Genomic DNA, 6,789 nt, shown 5'->3' with positions numbered 1-6,789 from the left:
GTCGGGAATCCAAGTTTCACCAACAGACAGTTGGACGGGAAAGACTAGTGCCGACCGATAACGTCTGTTGGGGAAAGTCCAGACGGGAAAAGCTTTTCCCGACCGACATAGCTTTCCCGACCGACTGCTTGACAGCTATGGAGTATCTTTCCCGACCGACAGTCTGTTGGGCCTGCCATGGGCCTTTCCCGACCGACAGCCTGTTGGGGAAACCATGGGCGTTTCCCGACCGACTATTGGACGGGGTATTCTTTCCCGACCAACATTCTGTTGGGCCTGGCATTAGCCTTTCCCAACTGACTGTCAGACGAGGTTTGTTTTGCTGACCAACAATCAGCCAGGATTTTTCTTTGCCAACCAATAGTTCTTCTACATTTAATTCAATCAGCCATAGCTTTAATTAACATATGGTATTGATTGTAAGTATAGTCACCAAGACACCATACATCAGGCTCACATCAGGTGCCCCAAACATTTTTTATTCGATTAACTATTTGTCACATACATACACTACAGTCTGCTCTAAACATTACCACCAAGACACCATACATCAAGTTCACAAAAGGACATGTAAAAGATGCAAGTATGAGACATCAGTTGTACAAAATTTAGAACAGTAAAACTGAGCCTAAAGGGAGCTCTCTCTCGCTCCCAGTCATTTTGGCTGTCAGAATACACATTTAGACCGTTTCTGACCTTTTGATCATGTTTCAGCGCCAAAAAAAAAGAAATCTAAAACATCTAGTTGACGAAGATCATTGGCTTCATGGTTCCGTGTGAGTGCTCTCCTTTGGTTTGTTTCCTACAAAAGTTAAACAATTCTCAATTATAATACACTAATAGAAGCTAGACTACAGTAGCAAAATTCCAACAAAGAGATCATCACATTCTCAAAAATATAAATAGTAATAAATACAGAGAATTCAATAGCCATGTGTTAACACTAACATTGATCCTCGGCTGAGATCACCCCAGCCGGCCCACCATCTCCATAAGGAGTTGATAGGTCAACAAAGGAGTTTGTTTCTTCTCATTAAAAATAACATGCTTATCTAGCTATTTAATTTGATTTCATGGACTACACTTGTGCAGACTTATTATACAAAATTGTAGATCTTACTAGGATAACTTAAGTAACTAGGCTTAACTATGATGTACTTTCCATAGCAGATGTGTGCTAAGCATAGAGTTTTTTATACTATTCTTCCTGAAAGCGGATTGACAAGCTGGTGAATACATCCCTTATTTTGACTTTAAATTTCAAAAAATAAACAAGATGGGTCAAGTTACCTTCACATGCCAGCTCGGGAAAGATGTTTTTCCGTCTAGCTATGCTCAAGAACGCACCTGGTCCACTATGGTAGCTACATACTGTAGTGATGAGATTCCTTGTCCCAACATTGATGGATGCCCTCACCCAGATATAAGAAATCTTGCTCCACTACCAGCAACAGAAAAAAGGGTTTCTTCAGATCCTCACAACCGAGGTATACATTCATCAAGATCTGGAATTCTTTCAGTTTCTCCTCGAGATAAATTATTTTAATATTCACTTCACTAATAGAACAGTACTATATGAAAAGTTTTTCTTTTGTACAAATCCAATATGAATCCCACCATCTGCTAATAGTATATGTTGTTGGAAATAAAGATGGTCAGACTACATTAATAACACAAGTCCATGAAATGTTCCAGATTTAGGCAGCAACTACTTTGTTTATCAAGGAAATCGACAACATAACAAAATATCATTTTTATCTGTGATAATCATAAATAAGCATCCAGTCAGGTCAAATAACAGATATAGTATCCAAGACAGAAGATGTGAACACGAGCGATTAAAGGCTCACAAAATAGTGAAAGCGACACAAACAAGTTTGAATATTGATATACTCAGCCAAATATAGTTTAGTGCTGAAATATTAATAAGTAATTGCTGAAGGGAAACTCAAAATAAAATGTGAATGTTGCGTGCATAGCTTTGCACTGTTAAGGTCATGAAACCAGCCCACTTACAAGCATGGCATCAACTATTACATCACAGGGCAATTGAATTGCTGCACATACATGAACCATTACTCTACAGGAAACTATCTCATAATTTCTTGCTCTCTAGTTTGAGAGTAATTTGGTTTAGTTCATCTTTACAACAGTTTTAAGTTATTAGGAACACCATGACATCTAAATAATTCCAATAGCATTTATGTCAACCATGCATTATGTTCCAATATAGTATACACACTACCACATCACAACTTTTCCATTAATTTTGGATGGTTAAGGTCATAACAGCAGCTTTATGTACTGCCCACTCATACAAGCATGACAACTTTATATGCATAGCTTTGCACTGTTAAGGTCATGACAACAACCCAGTTATTCAAGCATGACATTAGTTATTCCTTCACAAGTCAACTGAATAGTTGCATATAAAAGATCTATTATACTCTACAAGAAAAGTGCTCATAATTATTTCATCAATAGTGATTGCTTGCAAGAATGTGCCAGTTGGAGAAGAGGATATTAACAGTAGGCGAAGCATCATGGAAAAAGGACATCATAAGTGTCAAATGTCAACATATCCCTATTGTTGTTCTACAAGATAATATCGCGATATGACTAATAGTTTCTTCTAGAGAATGGTTGAATTAAGTTCATTCCATATGTAACACATCTTTTACTTAATCTGCTAACACACTCCGTTGAAATTGGTAAACTATATCATTTAAAGTTCCACTGGTAGATCATAAACCATCATATTGATAACACTTACCTATCTGCATCTGTCCAACTTTTATTCAATACAAGCTGAACTCAGCTGAAAAATAAAGTCAAAATCAAAGCATTTATATGCCTCGCAATAGATAACAGGAACAATGTAGTTTTTACATTCAAAATCTCAACCAAACAGATCTGAGCAATACTTTAAAAATGTCAAAATCAAGGCCTAGAAACACCTCACAATGGATTAGGAACAATTTAGTTGTTAAAGGAACTATTGCTACGCAAGTACAATTTTGTCAAACATGAACACCACCTTCCAGTGTGTGCATATGTGTGTGTATTTGATGATTGACTAGCCAAGTTTACATGCATATATCTGAATATTAATGACCTTATTTCTGATAGCATAGAATTCTGAATGAGTGTTTTGTTTCACGCTTCTCTTGAATAAGAGAAATGGAGACATGATAATGTTAGGATCGAGGAGGTATGCACATGAATTAATTTTCAAATAGATATCAGGGCTTTAAATGGAACATCTTGAAGCTTTCCTTCCCCACTAGAAAAACTGAGCGAGATTTATCTCAATAATGTTTCAGTTATAATAACCAAGAGAAACTATATGTGCATACAAGTGTTTTAGAAGCTACAATATAGTAGTGGCAAGTTAGGATATAGGTTCCATTCGTTTCATCCATCCTTATACAGTGTAATTTCTACGGATTGATAGTAGTGACCACAATGCACATGCAATACAATGGAAAACACTAATACAAGTATTGTTCACTCTGTTCGATTGGTAAGTTTACCTTCTATTATAATACAAGCAGTCTCCAGTATATGATTTTGTTCAAATGTCCAGCGTCGAAACCTAAACAGTAAGAAACCAGCATGTAACCTGTTAGTCATAAATTCTGCAAGGTGTAAAATTGATAATATAGGTTCCAACAGAAACAACAAAATTCTAGAATGACATATCAACAAGTCAATTAGAGTTAAAAAATAGCACAAACTGGAGTGAAATGTCCATATCATGTAGTTCACAACAGAAAACAACAAAACAAGTTATTTATCAACTTATCTTAGCAAAGAAATAAGTAATGACTAATGACATGTATATTGTGTAGGGGCAGTGCTGATATGCTGCACTGTACCCATAGTAGCCGGGAACGCGGGTCGACGCCGCGTCCCGTGTACCGGGTTCATCGACCCCAATCGAGGGTCGGGAACGAGTGCGGGTCGATAGGATTCGACGGCTGGTACGCGTTCCCATGATGACCGGACGTTGCAGGTATACAAGGAATGGAAAAACACGGCGTGGCCGTAACTGTAGGGGAGATAATTTAGGAACAGAAGGCCAGAAAGGACGTAAAATAACAACGGTCCTCTAATACAGGATGGACTTCCTTAATTTGCTCTTGCCCTTGAACGATATTGCACTCTTTCCTTAATCTGTTTTTGTTTCCATGTACAATACTTGGAAGGATCAAACTGATCGACCCGGGCTCATCGTCCCTGATTTAACAGGATCGCGTTCCCACTGTCGAACGGCCGTTCCAGAGATGTATACCTCAATCGATCCCTAGTTTTGGCAACCAGCGATCCTCGACCCTCATTCCCGTACCTCGACCCTCTCGAACCAGAAACTTGGCAACTATGACTGTACCCATATGACTTTTGACCAACTGTTATTTACAACGTTCAGACAAAATTCTTTTGCAGAAACAATGCAAACCAACTACAAACTGAAAGAAAAAGAGTGTCATCGACATCCAGGTCGAGGACAGCAAACATATATGTTGGCAATATTAGTTTAGTCATCCTCTCTTATATACTACAAAGATTAGAGGTGTACCCGCTTTTTCCTTAACATGCTGCTTTGCAGTTTCATCTCTCTATTGCCGGATCGATCTGCGGATGTGAAAAGGAAAGGTAAAGAATCATTGTTTGCTAATAATCAAACAACTATGATCTAGGAAAGATGTGAAGTTCTATTGCAAACTGAGTAACTGACGGACATGGATATGAGAGAATTCAAGATAAACAAAGACATGCATACCGTTGCACATCAAATTCAAGATAACGGGAAGGACTCACTGATTCGAGGTAGGGGTCGAAGGGCGCAGCCACTAGGAGAAACGCAAGACAGCGGCAGAGCGCCACCACCAGGGAGGAACGTGTAGTCACCACCAAGAAGAACGAGCCTCTGCCCGGAGCGCGAGGGTAGGGGCGGCGGTCTGGCTGCACCCAAACGGCATGGCAGCATGCGCCGTCCCGTGCGGCAGGTGGGGGAGGAACGGATCTATGCGGCAGCCACCGGCGGCCGGCGTGGCACGGACGCAGGGGTAGTGGATCTACGACGTTTGGGCTGCTAGCGCTCCATGCGGAGAAGGAGTGCGAGAGGGGGGAGCCCTTCATGGCTAGACGTGCACAGATCGACGGCCGCGTACCTTTCCTCCACTTCGGGGCGGAGCTCAATCTGAGGGAGAGGGGTGGGGGAAGAGGACGGGAGCCGCCGCCGCCGCCGCCGCTCAGATCGGGAGAGAAAGAGATAAGGGAGAGAGGGCGGAGAGATAGGGTGGGCTGTGGGGATGAGGGGCCGAAAATTTTAGATGGGCTTCGCGCGCTAAGTTTCCCACGCACGCGTGCGCGGATATTTTGAGCGGCCCAATTGGCGACCCATGGTCGGTCGGCATTATTTGCCGACTAACAGTTTGATAGTAGTGCACTTTTTACTGTCCAACGGTTTGATGCTATATGCTTCAGCATTCCCGACCGACAGTTGGGTGGTACACGTGAGTATTACCGACCGACAGTTTGATAGAAGTTTTTCCGACCTGCAGTCGGACGGCGAAAGTGACTTTTGCCAACACACGTCGGTAGGGAATGCAGTGTCGTGGTGTACTGAGAATATGTGGGAGCCAATATGAGCATCCAGGTTCCGCTATTGGTTATTGACCGAGAATAGTTGTAGGTCATGTCTACATTGTTCTCGAACCCGTAGGGTCCGCACGCTTAAGGTTTTGATGACAGTTATATTATGAGTTTATGAGTTTTGATGTACCGAAGGAGTTCGGAGTCCCGGATGAGATCGGGGACATGACGAGGAGTCTCAAAATGGTCGAGACGTAAAGATCGATATGTTGGACGACTATATTCGGACTTCGGAAAGGTTCCAGATGATTCGGGTATTTTTCGGAGTACCGGAGAGTTACGGGAATTCGCCGGGGAGTATATGGGCCTTATTGGGCCATACGGGAATAGAGGAGAGAGGCCAAAAGGAAGGAGGCCTGCGCACCCCCTCTGGTCCGAATTGGACAAAGGGGGCAGCCCACTTTTCCTTCTCCCTCTCCTCCTCTTTCCTTCTCCAACAAGGAAAGGAGGAGTCCTACTCCTCCTCTTTCCTTCTCCAAAAAGGAAAGGAGGAGTCCTACTCCCGGTGGGAGTAGGACTCCCCCCTTGGTGCGCCTCCTCCATAGGCCGGCCACCTCCCCCCTTGCTCCTATATATATGGGGGCAGGGGGGCACCCCAAAGATACAACAACAATTGATCCTTGAGATCTATTAGCCGTGTGCGGTGCCCCTCTCCAGCATAGTCCTCCTTGATAATATTGTAGCGGTGCTTAGGCGAAGCCCTGCGACGGTAGAACATCAAGATCGTCACCACGCCGTCGTGCTCACGAAACTCTCCCTCGACACTCGGCTGGATCGGAGTTCGAGGGACATCATCGAGCTGAACGTGTGCTAGAACTCGGAGGCGTCGTAGTTTCGGTGCTTGATCGGTCGGGCCGTGAAGACGTACGACTACATCAACCGCGTTGTTCTAACGCTTCCGCTTTCGGTCTACAAGGGTATGTAGATTACACTCTCCCCTCTCGTTGCTATGCATCACCATGATCTTGCGTGTGCGTAGGAATTTTTTTTGAAATTACTACGTTCCCCATCAGTGGCATCCGAGCCTGGTTTTATGTGTAGATGTTATTTGCACGAGTAGAACACAAGTGAGTTGTGGGTGATACAAGTCATACTGCTTACAAGCATGTCATATTTTGGTTCAGCGGTATT

At 42.8% G+C, this 6,789-nt stretch overlaps 1 long non-coding RNA gene across 5 annotated transcripts; it reads right to left on the bottom strand.

Moving 5' to 3' along the window:
• Nucleotides 1–447: 447 nt before the first annotated feature.
• On the bottom strand, nt 448–5,316 carry LOC119291526. 5 transcript variants are annotated; one of them, XR_005142490.1, is made up of 6 exons: nt 4,822–5,310; nt 4,580–4,635; nt 3,534–3,595; nt 2,774–2,818; nt 1,291–1,441; nt 448–802 (listed from the first exon to the last, which is right to left on the bottom strand). It is a non-coding gene; the product is annotated as an uncharacterized LOC119291526 (long non-coding RNA). The 5 variants fall into 5 exon arrangements; XR_005142488.1 differs by having other exon boundaries at nt 1,291–2,818; nt 4,822–5,315; XR_005142489.1 differs by having other exon boundaries at nt 2,774–3,595; nt 4,822–5,314.
• Nucleotides 5,317–6,789: the final 1,473 nt, after the last annotated feature.

The sequence above is a fragment of the Triticum dicoccoides genome, chromosome 4B, assembly GCF_002162155.2.
Source record: "Triticum dicoccoides isolate Atlit2015 ecotype Zavitan chromosome 4B, WEW_v2.0, whole genome shotgun sequence".
Taxonomy (NCBI): domain Eukaryota; kingdom Viridiplantae; phylum Streptophyta; class Magnoliopsida; order Poales; family Poaceae; genus Triticum; species Triticum dicoccoides.
Note: the sequence above shows the minus strand (reverse complement) of the source record. Positions and strands in the feature narration are given on the sequence as shown.